This window comes from Oncorhynchus gorbuscha, linkage group LG24 (genome assembly GCF_021184085.1).
Source record: "Oncorhynchus gorbuscha isolate QuinsamMale2020 ecotype Even-year linkage group LG24, OgorEven_v1.0, whole genome shotgun sequence".
NCBI lineage: Eukaryota > Metazoa > Chordata > Actinopteri > Salmoniformes > Salmonidae > Oncorhynchus > Oncorhynchus gorbuscha.
Window position 1 is genome coordinate 47,869,956 of NC_060196.1, and position 17,312 is coordinate 47,887,267.

Below are 17,312 nucleotides of genomic sequence, written 5' to 3' on the forward strand. Positions count from 1 at the left end.
ATTCAGATAACAACACAAATATTGGCCACAGATCTATTTGAACTAAAATTGTCACAATAAGTATAATCATGCTTAGGCTATAGGCTAAAATGCAATGTTTGTACATATTGAGATCAAATACATTCTGAAATACAGTTCGAAAACATATGAAATACATCAGAATATGAATTCATATTTAATTTAATTAATACAATCTATATGCAATTTATTACATCCATTGTTTAAATGTTATCGTAAAATCACCACATTGTCATAACAATCAGCATTGGAAATAAGTAATTTAGTATAATAGGTTATTATTTTGGGGCAATTAGCCTAAATAATCAACAATAGAAAATGATAAAATATTGAACATTTGCTGTTATTTTCACATGCTTTCATCGATTGTTTATATTATAGCCTATGGTTTCTGTTTCTCTCAGTCAATAGTTACGGACATGTATGCATTCATTCTTCCCCCCAACTGGCGTACTGTTTATTATAGGCCTATTACTCTATTACACATAGCATATGAGCAAATCAAGACAGACCCCGTGTATTTTTCTGCAATGTAGGCCTTTCAGGCATAATTTTACAAAATGTGTCTTTTCACATCTCAGTGGCCCCACAACTTGGTTTGAAAACATTTTGGGAGTTGGCCGAAGCCGAAGTGAAGTCCTAAAGCGCACTGAATTCTACTTCCTCTCTACAATTTGTTACTCTTGAGATCCCACGATGCCTTGCGGCAATGTCCAACTTATGCGCATGCTCTACGGTTCATGTCAGTCTTCAAGACGTCACTTGCTTGTCGGCCAATCACCTTCTCTCTACGAGCAGCTCAGGTTGTGATTTAAGATGTACCCAATAAATCTGTCCAGAATGTCTCAGAAGTGATTTAAATGTATTTTGCGTCGTTATGAAAATAGTTGTGGATTAATCAAGTCCTGGATGCTGGCGTTAGATCAACTAGCTCGTAGCATTCTTCAGTGGATTTCAAAGCTATGCTCCACAACTTGATCGCGCCTCTACGCATTTCTGACATGTCGCACCTGGTCGATCTGTAAAACGGGCATGTTCTCTATTGACATAGGCTATCTTAAATGTCACTCTTCTTTGCCAAACTGTTGCGCTTGAGTTGTTATAGCCTAGCAGGGCAACTCATTGAAGCTGTTTGAGTCTAAACAATTAGTCTTCTTTACTTTAAATACTTAATTCATACTTGTTTTCTGTGTGTTGGTCATGCAGTGGTCCTGAAGTCAAATCTAATAGACTAATCAAATTAAAGTGTTAATAAAAAGTATTATTGTTATTGTTTTTTTTTTCGATGTGATTAATAACCTTAGGCCAAAGTGTAATTTAATTCCAGGTCATTCATGTAAAATAAGGTAAATTAGGCCTATGTATTATGTGCTGCGTTCCTATTAAAATTGTAGGCTTATATTATTTTGTCAGTCATCAATTTTACATTATGAAAATGTTTTAGCAGAAGTCATGGACTAAAATATGTCATTTTACACACTTGTAGTCTATTGTGTTGTAATTCATTTGTAATACTTTTTAGAATGTTTTGTAATAATAATAATAATATAATAATAATAATATAATATATAATAATAATAATAATAATAATACATGCCATTTAGCAGACGCTTTTATCCAATGCGACTTACAGTCATGTGTGCATACATTCTACGTATGGGTGGTCCCGGGAATCGAACCCACTACCCTGGCGTTTCAAGCGCCATGCTCTACCAACTGAGCTACAGAAGGACCACATTAATGCCTAGCTGAGTTTGCAGGTATTTTTATGCATTCATTTTTTGCCTAAACATTTTTGGGTAAATAGTTCTGCACCACAAAAGCTATAACAATATTGGCCTGTTTAGTAAACCTATTTAGTTCACAGAAACGTGAGGAATGTATTGGAGACATTTTCAGGAAAGACAATTGCAATTTAACATGCAAATACACGAATTTATTATTGAGCAAAACTAACGGAAATATGTGAATTTATATGCTTTATGAATTCCTGGACAGGATGACACCAGCATCGAAGTGGTTAAGTAGGTCACATAAAATTCAACAGCTGTGCATTCCTAGTATACAATTAAACCAATCAGAGGGTGATGTGGGAGTGGTCTTAATAATATTTCCCAACCCCTGGGTGAGGTCAGAACTCAATTTAACCAATGAAAAATCGAAGAAGCAGTCAGTGGGCGCGATTGAGATGTTTTCCTGCCCTATTTTGTAATCTCTGCTTCAAATACCACATTTTTTCTACAGAAAAGAATGTCAGTGATGTGAAGGAATTTCAGGGAAACTTTATGATCCTATAGTTTTAAGCAAACAACATATACTGGCAATTATTGACAAATAATATTGTATATATTTATATTGACCAATTACTTAATATAAATACTGATTATTCTATGCTTCAGAAATAAATGTTAAAATGACTTCAACAAAGTGGCTGTTTCATAAGTAAAATAGTCCAAATCAATAGCCATTCAAATTTCCCTACATGCTTAAAATGATTATGAAATGCTTGAAAAAAAACTAGTATTATTGAGCCCTTAAATGGGGCGACAGGTAGCCTAGTGGTTAGAGCTTTGTGCCAGTAACAGAAAGGTTGCTGGCTCGATTCCCCGAGCTGACAAAGTAAACAACTGTCGTTCTACCCCTGTTCCCGCTTGGCCGTCATTGTAAATAAGAATTTGCTCTTAATTAACTGACTTGCCAAGTTAAATAAAGGTAAAAACGGGCGAGCTCTTCCTAATGACTGAAGGGAGAAATAGACAGTTGTTCACATTTAGGAAATTAATACAACTACAGGCTTTTGGGGGGCGGAATTTTAATACATTGGAGCAATTAGAAAACAGAAAGATTTATCAATGGCACACAATTAAATCAATGGGATCAAAAGAGGTGATTAACAGAGTGGTCCTGTAGACACACTTGCTGTATAGGCTATGGAATATGGAATGTAAAGATGGGATCTTTTGTTGAGGAAATATCATAATATGCTGTATTAAGTAAAATATTGTTCATCTATACCGAAGTGTTTTGTTTTTCACCCTAGGTCTATACCTAGGTCATGGATGGTCCTCCCTGAAGGTGATGGCAAACCCTCATGCAAAACCCCTTGTGTTCCATAGAATATTAAGTTCCAGGGATAGAAGATTCTGGCATTTAAAGCAATGTTAACGTACAAGTAGACTTCCAGCAATTTCGCTAACGCTAGTTAGAATTGGCTAGCGAAACTACCACTAACTTCTTCCATACTGCAAGCAGAAACATAAAAATTGTAAATGCCCGAATCTCGCAGTATTCCGTTAACGACCAGCAGGGGTGTGTATGAGCCATATGACCAAAAGTAATGTTTGTTTTGGTCTATATCACTTTCATGAAGCTAAGCAGGGTTGGCCCTGGTCTGTCCCTGGATTGGAGACCAGATGCTGCTGAAAGTGGTGTTGTAGGGCCAGTAGGGGGCACTCTTCCCTCTGGTCTAAGGAGACCTCAATGCCCCAGAGCAGTGAATGGGGACATTGCCCAGGATAGAGTGCCTTCTTTTGGATGCGATGTTAAACGGATGTGCTGTCTCTCTGTGGTCACTAAAGAGCCGAAGGCACTTATTGTATGATTATTGGCGTTAACCCCGGGGGCCTGGCTAAATTCCCAATCTGGCCCTCATGCCATCATGGCAACCATCCCCAGCTTCTAATTGGCTCATTCACCCCCCTGTATCTATTCCCCAGGTCTGTGCAGCAAAACCGAATGTCAACTTACCTGGTAAAATAATAAGGGAAAACATCCTACGTTTATGGTTTCCCAAAAGACTACAGAACAAGTAGTCTAGCATAGCCGGCTAAACTCAACTCCATGATTTATCGGTGGAGTTGAGCGGTGACTACTGTGGGCAGACCGGAGATCCAATGTTACATACAAGTAAGTTCATCAAAAACTACTGATTTCAGCATCAAAGAATAGCCCACAATTACACATAACAATGTTGTTTTTGGTGATGTCGGTGCTCCGGTTTGCAAACACTAGTTGCTGCTCAACTCCATCGTAGATCATGGAGTTGAGTTTAATCAACTAAGTCTTGTGTAGCCATGCCTCCAAATCAAGTAAGCCTGGTCCTCGATGAAGCTACATATCAACATTCAACACCATCAGCTCACCATATAAAACCTTAATTGCTGATGCTATGTATTGGCCATTACGAGGCCTGGAAGCCACTGGCCATATTGACACTCTCATGCAGTCCTCCATTGGAATTAATGGAATTCTACAGTATTTTAATACATTTTAATGGACAAAATTACATATATTTTTGTTGTTGTAGTGAGAACAGTAACATCAGTAATCTCTGAAAATTATACTTTAAGGATTTTAAAAAATGTATTATGTTAATTTTATTTTTTATTTCATTTAACTAGGAAAATCAGTTAAGAACACATTCTTATTTACATGGACGGGCAAACCCTCCCCAAACCCAGATAACGCTGGGCCAATTGTGCGCTGTCATATGGGAAATTCAAGACCATAGCCGGTTGTGATACAGATCGGGGTCGAACCCGGGTCTGTAGTGACGCCTCTAGCACTGCGATGCAGTGCCTAAGAACTCTCTGCCATTCAGTCCCTATGTTTAGCTCACATAATATAATTTAATATACAAGTATGCGTTAATGTGTCTAATAGAATAAATGTAGCAACAACGAATGTAGACATTGTGGGGGAGGGGGGTGGGGGAGCAAGATGGAGGCACTGTGGTTTCAACACGACGCCCCCTATCAGTCATCTATATAGTGTATATATAAATCATTGGTGGTTACTCTGGATGACCCTGTTGTCAGGGCTGGGCTGACCAAGCAAGAGAGGATGGCACTAGGCAGTGTGGCACTTTCAAACCAAACTTTTGACTATTCTACTTGCAGTAGTTAGGCCTACTATTTCCCTGTCTCTACCTTTAAAGAAGAACGTGTCATGCACTTATTCAACATTTTATACAGGCCTAGCGAATTTTGTCTTTGTTCTTTTCCTTTTCTCAAAATCAATATTTTAGACAGACAAAAGATTGTCAACAGGGGCACTCTCTCATGGAAGCCTTATGTTCCACATAGGTATGATGAGGATTAAGTAATTATCATTCAAAACTAAGACTTTATTGAAGTATGTTTGAATGATTTGCATAAGATGAGTTCCTAAGATCAACAGGACCTGTTGGTTAGGGCTGGGAATTGCCAGTGACCTCACAATAGAATGTTATCATGATACTTTGGTTCCAATACGATTAGTATTGTGATTCTATATGTATTGCGATTCGATACTGTGATTTTTTGCGATTCGATGTTCACAACATATTACTCACCATATGTCTACTGCAGAGGGACAAGAGAGAGCCATGAGAAAACGAGTTTTGATCAGTATTGGAACTAAAAGTGCTTAAAACAAATTGGCTCCCCATTTTATTTTTTAAATGGAGAACAAGCTATGAAGGAAATATACTGGAGATTGGTGCAGGTACATGGATGGGAACACACTGTCCTGTACATATTGTGTAATGTTGAGTTTAAAAGGCCTAAAGGTATTTTGATATATTGTAGATGGGTAGATTTTAACTTCTCCATTCATTCAAAAATGGTTTATTCATTGATATGGTAGGTCGGGCCTACTGGACTCAAAGTAGGTCAGTGGGCCAAACTTCTTCTTTTTTAAGTCACCGGAAGTACCATCTCGGTCCCGCCCCTGACAACAAGGTTCCGTTTTAAAATAACGGTAGTGTTCTTGTGATGCATTATTTGAAACAGTGTAATATTGAATAAAATGTGTTTTACGCATAATTTCTAAGTATAAATGTATGTCTTGTTTGTGGCGGAAATCAAATGAATGGGGTGACATTTTGCATCCAACTAACAGCCGGTGGGACGCTACGATTGGCTCCCCTCCATAACATAATACATTTTCAACCAATCGGACCCTGTTGCGATGGAAGCTTTGGGCCGATTTTATGTGAATTATGCAAATCCCTCCCCAAGTCTCCTTGCAGCTGATAGGGAGTGAAAGAACAGGTTCGGGATATTTACCTTGTATTATAAATCATTTGTAACACCATACATAAACGGGAGATTCCCGTAGATCATAGTTTTATCTAAGTTTAAATTATTTATTGTATTCGATTGTGGTACAGTTCTTCGTTTGAGGACATGTCTCTGTCAGGAAGTTATCAGAAACCGGCAGTGCAGTAGCTAGCTATCTAAAGCTTTCGCCGGCGGCGTACAGTCAGGCGGACCTCTTTGTCTGACTGGAGGAGCGTGTTCTTTTGTTTGGCATTTTCTTTGTTTGGTAGTCTAAAGTGAACTCTGGGACCAGCGTTTCTCCACAGACGTCCATCCTAAAGTGTGAAAAAGATGCAAAACGTGAAGAAATACTTCACAGAAGGACTGATCCAATTTACGATCTTACTCAGTTTGATCGGAGTTCGCGTGGATGTCGACAGTTACTTGAACGGCTCCTACTCACCGCTAGAGATTAGCGACGGTCCTAGCTCAGCCTACATCCAGACACCGTTTCACAGTTTGAGGGACAACTGGGACGGGTACAGCGTGCACCCCAAATGTCCCGAGTTGGATTATTTCTTCGCCTGCCGTCGGCTCCTGGATGAGGTGAGGGCGCTTGGGTCGCCCTTCCGGTTCCCTACGCAGCTGAGCGCGTGGCTCGTACACCAAGTGCCTGACAGCTCTGACTTCCGAGAGCCACCAAACAGCACGAGTAACAGTAATGTTAGCGCGGGGCTGTTGTCAGAGAGTACCGGGGAAGAGGCCAACGACACTGAACTTCTCGCCGTCGACGAAAGCTTTACTGCCGCCCAGCTAAGTGAGCCGGGGCCTTATCCCAGCACTGGAGCCTGCGAGATACCCAATGAGGCGAGTGCTGCAGCGAGATGGCATTAGCTAATTTAGCTAAAAGCTACCTAATGTGAAATTATTGTGACGAAATGCTAACCCCAGGCCTTTAGCTACTCAACAAGTGTAGCAAACTGTAAGTGTATTCTGATAGGCCTATACTATTTGGCTAACTCGGGGTTCCCAAACGGTTTCAATCGGGTCCCCCTTCAAGCATTGGGGAACATCCAGCGCCCCACGGGTGCGCACGTCTAGGGGCACAAGCACTTCATGACAAGCTGTTCACTACCCTCTTCTTGGTGGAGATCATTTTTTTCAGTTCTATACGTTTTGCTATGTCTGTTAGTCGTGATATTTGAGTGACTAAAGAATTACAAAACTGTCTTTTTTGGTCTGAAAAACCCGGAAAAAATCGTTAATTTACATGGGGCTAGTTGATCTGGACATTTCTGACAACTTTTATAAATAGCTCTCTAAGGTATGCAATGACTACATGACAAGAGGAGCTGATAATGTGCTGCCCAATTTCGAAATTGCACTTGTCTGGGACTTTGTAGGTGTGTCAATCCCAGAAGCTTAATTTACTACTTACTATTCGTCTAATGTTGTAGGTTTCAGCTGTGTGTTTGTAGGGCTGTGACCATGATGGCATTTTGGAAACTCTGTAAAGTTGGGGGATTTAATATTTTTCTCTTTTGATCCTTGGGTGAGTTTTTGTGGGGCAAAGGCTCCTTATAGTGCAGGAGTGTCTAATGGCGAAGGCTGTGTTATCTTATCTCCCACGAATTCACTTGCTGCTATTGGGAGATTTGTATTGTGTAACACCCCATTGTATATAGGCAACACTCACACACCTGCTCATACATGTTCCTGGGTCTAAATCATCTTGTGGCTCTAGACAGTTGAAACACAAGTTCATGCATCAACCTGTTGAACAAACGCAACCACAGTTGTCAACAGATTGATAACCGTGGTGGTTAACAGCAGTGCAGTAACAGGTAAGCGGAACCTCAGTCATTTAACGGCCACAATTGGTTCATTGTAGCAGAAAGCAGATGCCTAAGCCATTCCTCTTATAAAGCTACAATATAAGGGGCATTGTTGCAATGTTTCAGACATTCTTCTTAGGAGAAGATTGCTAGGCTGCTGGACTCACTCAGCCTTGAATAGGCCTGTAACAGTTGGTTTAATCACAATGACTGACACTGCTTACAAAACTGTCTTTGTCCCATTCTCTCTTTCTCTCCATCTTTTACCCCTTTTCTCTGGACTCCCTCATTATCTTCACATATTTTTCTTTCTCTCTACCTCTCAATAGCTGGTTTTGCATTCAATTGGTGACATATATTCACTCAAATTCTAGAATCCACATAAATAAAATATGCTAATTTTCCCACCAGTGGTGTGTTGCCACCAAATTGACTTGTGGATAAAAATCAGTGGGTGATGACGTAGTGCACAAAATGTACTTTTTGCTTAAGTTTCCATCGCATTTTCAACTCCAGCAGTAGTTTTGTCACAAACTGTTACGTTAAATACTATCTTAGCACGTGCGTTCTAGCCAACAGCTCAGAGATAGTGTGGGTAGGCTAGTCATACATGATGAGATTATAATTGATAAGGCAGTCAAACATTGATCATGTCACCAGAATAAGACCCCTGATATGTTTTGGATAGGAACATCAAGCTCACTGTGCACTTTCACCACCCATCAAGCTTATTAATAAACTGCATGTTTACCCGAGTCATAGTGGGAGGAACACACAACGTATCATCGCATGACTCCAAGTTTACTTCAATATGATGGTTATTATACTGATCAAAAATATAAATGCAACATGCAACAATTTCTAAAATTTTACTGGGTTACAGTTCATTGATATCATTCTTTCACTTGGAATACATGTATTCGGCACTAATCTGTGGATTTCACAAGACTGGGCAGGGGAGCAGCCATGGGTGGGTCTGCAGGGGCATAGTCACTTGGGAGACAGGCCCAGCCAATCACAAAAGGGCTTTATTACAGGCAGAAATACTCCTCAGTTGCATCAGCGGTCTGGATGGCTGGTCTCAGACAATCCCGCAGATGAAGATGCCGGATGTGGAGGTTCTCGGTTGGCGTGGTTACACGTAGTCTTCGGTTTTGAGGCCGGTTGGATATACTGCCAAATTCTCTAAAACGACACTGGAGGCAGCTTATGGTAGAGAAATAAACATTACGTTCTCTGGCAACCGCTCTGTTAGACATTCCTTCGGTCAGCATGCCAATTGCACGCTCCCTTAACTTTAGACATTTGTGACATTGTGTGACAACTGCACAGGTGGCCTTTTTTCCCCAGCACAAGGTGTACCTGTGTACTGAGTGCTGTTTAATCAGCTTCTTGATATGCCACACCTATCAGGTGGATTATCTTGGTAAAGGAGAAATGCTCACTAACAGGGATGTAAACAAATGTGTGCCAAAAATTTGAGAGAAATGTTTTTTTTGTGCATATATATGGAACATTTCTGGGACATTTTATTTTCACTCCAGAAACATGGGACCAATGCTTTACATGTTGCATTTTATATTTTATTAAAATATTTCTCTGCATAAAGACATTTCCACCTCCATTTCTTCCCCAATTTTAGCCACACAAATATCTCTGTACCAAAACTCCCTGTTTCCATCACAGCTGTCGTAATTATTTTTGTATACGCTATAAAAACTGTATGGAAACGTGGTCCGTACCTAAATGTATTCTGTTCCACCCTTCTTTCTATCGGTCTTTCCTGTTATCAGGAGGTTGAGGAACTGAAGGGGCAGATCCAAGAGTATGGTGATGAAGGCAGAGAGGAACCTGTTTTCCTGACCCAGCTGGCTCTCAGTTCCACACTAGAACATGAGGTACATACAGCGACGACATAGAACAAGTCATTAAAAAAAAATCTGTCTTGGAATAAACTAGATTAAGCGTTTAGCTCTGTAGGCTTGCCTTTGTTTAACATACTATTTGCTCAGTGTTTGATGGCCCTTATGTTTTGTGTGTTTGTAATAGGCGCTGTGCTTGCCTTGTCATGTTTTTCATCACAGATTTTCCACAGTGTGACGATTTGACTATGTGTTGTTGATTCCAGGGACTGTTAAGTAGCGGAGCCCCCCTCTCCAGCTCTGAGGACCCCCACCCCCCTGACATCGACCAGCACTGGAGCCAATTCCTGTCCCTACCGATCTATGAATTTGACGTAAGTAGTATCCCTTGATAATGATTATGATGTCTTGGTAATATTTGTGAAAAGAGAAGGTGATTTGAAAATGTCAGTTATCGAATATTGGTTTCAAACTCCCAAGGGTTTTAGGATTTACCTGTGAGCTACTGTGATTTACCTGTGCGCTACTGTGTATGTCAGGGTGTGTCTATGTCCGTGCCTTTTATAGCGTGTGTGTGTGTGTTCTTCAGGATTTAGACCCACTGGTTCCTCAGCAGCTGTCTGACCTCGACGCCGACATCTCCAGCGCCATCAGCCAGGATGTCAGTCTCCGCGATGCCATGGTAACAGGCTCCGTCTACGACATGATCCCCCGAGGGGTGGAGTCAGGACCCTGGTGGCACGGCAACCAAGAGGCCCCTCTTCCGACTCGTGTCCGCAAACTCCTCAAACTCGTCGCCTGGTACGACCACAGGGCTGGCTGCACTACCGAACGCTGCGGAGGTCAACGGAACACGAAATGGGTCATCGTCCCATGGTGCACTGGAAGGCTGTTTGGATGAGGCAGTGTTTGACCAGATCAACCTCCTGGGGCTGGATGGCTGCTTGGAAACCATGGACGCCCAGCTGCTGGGGATTCTACAGGGCATCGACCCTCGTGTCCTGGAGGACCTCGACTCAGACTCCGGTCTTTCCCTGGAGAGCAGCTCTCGAGGCCCAGACTCCCCAAGTGAGTTGGAAGACTTGTGGGGCTGCTTTAGGGAGGTGCAATGTTCAGTGTTTCCCCTGTACCGCTGCTGCTAAACTGTTGCCGCCACACCAAAAAAAAAAAAATACTTAAATGACTAAACCCAGACAAAGTATGTAGGAAAGATAATTGACCTACATATTTCTAAGTAATATAATCATTGAACTAGAAATCACCTAAATTAAAACTATACTGTAGGGGAGAATTGAAAATTAAAAAATCAATGGATTACTGACTGGCCACACAGGGTACATCTCAGGGGCCCTGATTGGGGTCCCCATTGGTTTTGTTATAATTTTTGAGCATAAGATCACAAAAATAGCCATGGAAAGTGGGGTAGAATTGTTGGAAATTAGCATTCAACAGCAAAATTCTCAAAGTTCCTTGGAAATAGATGATAGAATTGCAGGAAATTAGCTGAAAAACAGCACACTTCTGTCTTCCGCCAATTCTGGACTTATTTAAGCCACACCCACAAACCCTCCCTTCCACGACCGTTGCAGCCACTGCTTAAAAATAATAGGGTACACACTGGTGGAGATAGTAATGCATTGCGGAGAGGGGACATGATGATCCTCTGTTGTGCTATATATAGTGCCTAAGGAAATGTTTGACCCCTTACATTTTTCCACATTTTGTTATGTTACAGCCTTATTCTAAAATGTATACAATTCAATATTTTCCTCATCAATCTACACACAATACCCCATAATGACAAAGCAAAAACAGTTTGTCATTTTTGCAAACGTCATCTGTTTTTTTGTTGTTAATACATTTACATAAGTATTCAGACCCTCTACACGCAGTATTTTTGGAAGTGCCTTTGGCAGCAATTACAGCCTTGAGTCTTCTTGGGTATGACACTACAAGCTTGGCACACCTGTATTTGGGGAGTTTCTTCCATTCTTCTCTGCAGATCCTCTCAAGCTCTTTTCAGGTTGGATGGGAGCGTCACTGCACAGCTATTTTCAGAGATGTTCGATCGGGTTCAAGTCCGGGCTCTGGCTGGGCCACTCAAGGACATTGAGACTTGTCCCAAACCCACTCCTGTGTTGTCTTGGCTGTGTGCTTAGGGTCGTTGTCCTGTTGTAAGGTGAACCTTTGCCTCAGAATCTTGTTTCTCATGGTCTGAGTGTGTTTAGGTGCCTATTGGCAAACTCTAATCTGGCTGTCATGTGCCTTTTTCAATGAAGAGTGGCTTCCGTCTGGCCACTCTACCATAAAGGCCTGATTGGTGGAGGGATAACCATCTCTTCAACACATCTCCACAGAGGAACTCTGGTGCTCTGTCAGCGTGACCATCAGGTTCTTGGTCACCTCCCTGACCAAGGCCCTTCTCCCTTGATTTCTCAGTTCTAGGAAGAGTCTTGGTGGTTCCAAACTTCTTCCTTTTAAGGTTGATGGAGGCCACTGTGTTCTTGGACCTTCAATGCTGAATACATTTTTGGTACCCTTCCCCAGATCTGTGCCTTGGCACAATCCTGTCTCAGCACTCTACGGACAATTCCTTCGACCTCATGGCTTGGTTTTTGCTCTGACATGCACTGTCAACTGAGGGACCTTTATTTTGACAAGTGTGTGCCTTTCCAAATCATGTCCAATCAATTTACCACAGGTGGACTCCAATCAAGTTGTAGAAACATCTCAAAGATGATTAATGTAAACAGGATTATTCTGAGCTCAATTTCCAGTCTCATAGCAAATGGTCTGAATAGGGTTGCACATTTTGGGGAATTTTCAGAGGTGGAAACTTTCTGTGGTAATTAATGGGAATATATGCAAATTTATATGTAATACCATTTAAATGTAGATGTTTTTTTGCATTGGATATTTATCATATCCTATGGAGACAGAAACAACCATTTTACCTTATCATAAGTAGACATTATTGCAAATTATTAAATCCTTCCAATATAAATTTTAAAAAACAATTTTCTTACAACTTGAACTTAAATTAAATGAGTTGACTCTTCAAATGGGATGATTTCACTGAACAACAAAAGAAAGGGAATATTGAATGATCCCCAATGATCCATCGCATCTCCCAAAAATGTTTTCAATGATAGTCTAGAAACTAAAGCTTTGGTTGTCTTCCTCTCAGGCTTCCATGTCTTCTCCCTGGACCTACTCAGTGTCCACTTCTTGAACATCAGACTCTGAGGCCTCATCTTCACTGTCACTTTCCAACCTTGTTGAGGATGGCTCGTTGTCCGGCTCAAAAAGCCTCAAATTTCTCAACCCTTGTATTGGTCAGCCTGTTGCTTGCTTTGGTGTGTGTTCCCAAACAAGGATCAGTTGCGCTCTGAGGCAGCTGATGTTGGTGGGATTAGGAGGATGATGGAAGAAACAGGGGAAAGAGCCTCAGATCTACTAAGTCCCTTCCATCAGGTGGCTATATATTGGCACGACTGCCATATTGCATCTCCAACCCAAAGCCCTTGCTTGGAAGTGTACTTCGCCAGACTGCCGAGAACCTTGCCCTCATCCAGGCCAAGGTGGCGAGACACGGTAGTGATGACACCATAGGCCTTGTTGATCTCTGCACCAGACAGGATGCTCTTGCCAGCGTACTTGGGCTCCAACATGTACGTTGCTGCGTGTATGTGCTTCAGGCAGAAGTCTTCACGCTTTTTGGTGTAATTCTGAACTGCAGTTTGCTCTGCTTGGAGCAACAGTGAAGTGGGCAGGGCAGTACGGATTTCTTTCCTTACATCTGCAAGCAGTGTCTGAACATCAGTCAGGATGGCATTCAATGTGGTGCTCTTATTCTTCTCACTTTGCTGGTGAGGTAGATTGCTGCTATAACTTGATGACACTTCACATACCTAACCATTTCTTTGGCTCTCTTGTAGAGTGTATCCATTGTTTTCAGTGCCATGATGTCCTTGAGGAGCAGATTCAATGCATGAGCAGAACAGCCAATTGGTATGATGTGAAGGTAGGACTCCTCCACTTTAGACCAAGCAGCCTTCATGTTCGTAGCATTTTCTGTCACCAGTGCATGACTGCCTTCAGCTCATCTGCAATGTAGAGAATGGTGTGTCTGTTGTCCCTTGTGTCTGTGCTCTTGTAGAATCCTGGTTGAGGGGTGGAGATGATGTAGTTAATTATTCCTTGCCCACAAACATTCGACCTCCCATCAGAGATGATTGCAATACAGTCTGCTTTCTTTGATTTGCTTCACCTTCACTTGAACTCTGCTGAACTCTGCATCCAGCAAATGAGTAGACAAAGCATGTCTGGTTGGAGGGGTGTATCCTGGGCAAAGAACATTCAGAAATCTCTTCCAATACACATTTCCTGTGAGCATCAGAAGTGAATTATTTGCATACACAGCTCGAGCAAGACATTCCTCTGCATTTCTCTGACTACGTTCCTCCATTGAGTAAAAAAAACAACCACTGATTCCAGGAGAACCATGAGCTGTTACTATCGAAAAGGTGTCTGATTCATCATTTTCACCTCGAATAGAAGTAGAGGGACTTTTGTCAAGAGGTTGCTTGTTGTCAGAGGCTGAGGGAACTGTATGCACTTGGCCAGATGATTCTGCATATTCGTTGCATTCTTCACATATGATTTGGCACAGTATTTGCAAATGTACACAGCTTTTCCTTCATTAGCTGCAGTGAAATGTCTCCACACAGCAGATAGTGCCCGTGGCTTTTTCCTGTAAAGATTAGAAACAAATGAGTAAAAAAAAATGTACAGATAAATAGTTAAGCAGTTAGATTAAACAACTCCTTTGTGAGATAAATGTTTTAAACATGTATGGAAACAGGTGAATTAACACTCCTCAGTTAGCAGGCTCAAGCAAGCTAATAACCACATGGTAGCAAAAAACTAACTAGCAGAAATGGTTAACAAGTTAGAAATTATTTAAACACTTTGATGCAGGCTACCATTTATTAGTTAACAAAAATCTTATATGTCATACAAAATATATTCACCCCACCCAGTATTGTAATCAAAACTTACCAGAAAGCATGTAGTGCTTGGCTCAGACAGTATAGTAGTGTGGGCTCAATAGCATCTCATTGGTGTGCAAGATCTTGAGAATCAGCTGCACGTGTGATGGAAGAGTGCACTGTGCATGCAGAGGGTTGCAAATCCATTGAATTGGGGATAGTTTAACCAAACTATGCCACAAGACCTAGAATTGCCTTTATGTGTATCCCACAAAGTTTCACTGTTGTAAGCTAACTTTTTTTTAAATTAATTTAAGCAAAATTCTCTGACTTAACTTCCCAGGGAAAAATTTCCAACACTTTGCAACCCGAGGTCTGAATACTTATGTACATTTAAAACTTATTTGTTTATACATTTGCACACATTTCTAAACCTGTTTTTGTTTTGACATTATGGGGTATTGTGTGTAGATTACTGCGGATTTCCATTTCTAAAAGAAAGCTGTTACGTAACAATGTGGAGGTCAGAATACTTTCCAAAGGCACTATATCACATATCTGCAACGTTCTAAACATTGTAAATTAGTTTACATATTCATATGTACACTTGACTCCCCAGGTGCATCTGAGGTGTCGTCATCGTCTTCCAGTTCATTTTTGAGGACGAGGGTGGGGCTACGGGCTACAGCAGTGAGGTGGACTCCCTCCCCTCCAAGAGCATTGCCAACTACCACACATGGTCACCTGTGGATTTCAGCGAGAGCGTGTGGCACGACCACAGCTACTCCTCCACAGCCTTCTCCCAACCGTCAGCCACCACTTTCCCCCACAAAGCCATCAAAGAGGAGCCTTTCAGCGATGAAGACGGGGAAGATGACGAAGCCCGGAGCTTAGCCGTGACGAACTCCGCACCCGGGCCCTGCATGTCCCGTTCTCGGCGGCGGAGATCGTCAGCATGCCCGTAGAGGAGTTTCTGGAGCTCCTGGAGGTTCATGGCCTCTCGCCCACCCAGGTTGCCTTCCTTAGGGACATCAGGCGGCGAGGGAAGAACAAGCTGGCGGCTCAGAACTGTCGCAAGCGCAAGCTGGATGCTATCACGGGGCTCCAGGAGGAGGTGGAGAGGCTGCAGGCCCAGAGGAGCAGGCTGCTCAGGGAGAGGCAGCACACGGCCAAGGCTCTTGGTGCCGCAGGCCAGCGCATGGAGCACCTCTCCAGGGACATATTATCCAGGCTGAGGGATGGCTCAGGACGACCCCTGACCCCAGAGAGATACACCTTGCAATGCGAGGCCAACGGGAGGGTCGTGGTACAGCATATCAGGCGGCCTAGTGTTGCCACGACAACAGCTGGAGGTAAACCGGACAAAAGGAAGAAGGAGAAGAAGCCTTGATGCAGCAAGGGCTGCTGGTACTTGATACTTTTTAAGGGGTGTTATTGTTTTTTTCTGAACTTACAGACCAGATTCTGGTCTTGTGACTGTTTCCGGATCATTCTCTTCCTCCTTGTCTGGACTCTTTGACCTTGGGAGCCTAACAGGGCAGAAACTTATGTTAAATAAATACACCCAAAAACATACATTTAAATACAAATATTACAGAACGTGTGAATGGAGTTTTTTTCTCTTTTTTTCTAGAAAAAGAATCGTACCTCAAACACTGGACTATTAACGTTTTCCTCACTATGTAAAGGAAAGGTTTGTATTATCTTTAAAGCATTTCTTACAAGGAGGATATATTGTTGTCCTGAGGATGTCAGGCTGCAGTATCGTTTGTATAATTCCTACAAAAATCAATTGTAGGCCAGTTAAAATGAAAAACAGAACGCCAATTCTATATCTTAAAGGGACCCTTTGGGATTTTGGCAATGAATCTACTTCCCCATAGTCAGACCAGCTCGTGGATACCGTGTGTATGTCTCTGTCCTGTATGAAGGACGTTAGAGGTAGTCTAACAAGCCATTGCTTACTAGTGTTAGCTCAATGACTGGAAGTCTATACTAACAGATACCCATAGACTAGTTAGCAATTACTCTAGAGCTAGTTAGCAACTAACTTCAAACTGCACGCAAAGACATGGATGCTATCCACAAGTTCATCCGACTGGGGAAGTAGATAAAAGGCTTCATTGCCAAAATCCTGAAGTACCCCTTTAACTTCAACTCGGTATCTATTGATAAAGATTTCAAAGATTCTGACCTATGTTCCCTCATAGACCTTAGTTCTGGAGTTTAAGTTGAAATGTTTCTAAACTCAATCTAACTGGCGATATGTTAGACATGTCATTTGAAAGGCCTTATTTTAATTTGGAATCATGTTTTGATAGTTGTGTATTGGTGAAACACAGATGTACATGGCTATTGCTTTATGTGTGATGAATTTTTGTATGTTTAAAAAAACTAATCTAAATAACAATTCTTTTTGAAGCGCTGTTTGCTTTTCTCCTCTGATATTATGAAGCAGGGCTTTGACTCTGATGGTTTTCATTCTACCTCAACTACAGCAGATTTATATGGATGGTTTGGGCAGATTGTAGGAGAGAACATTTTTTTTATTGAATGGGGAGAGGGTTGGTGGAGGAACAAAAGTGC

The 17,312-nt window shown here is 41.7% G+C and overlaps 1 pseudogene; it reads left to right on the forward strand.

Annotated features, from left to right (window-relative positions):
- The first annotated feature begins 6,018 nt into the window (after positions 1-6,018).
- On the forward strand, positions 6,019-16,349 carry LOC124012256 (annotated as a pseudogene).
- The last annotated feature ends 963 nt before the right edge of the window (positions 16,350-17,312 follow it).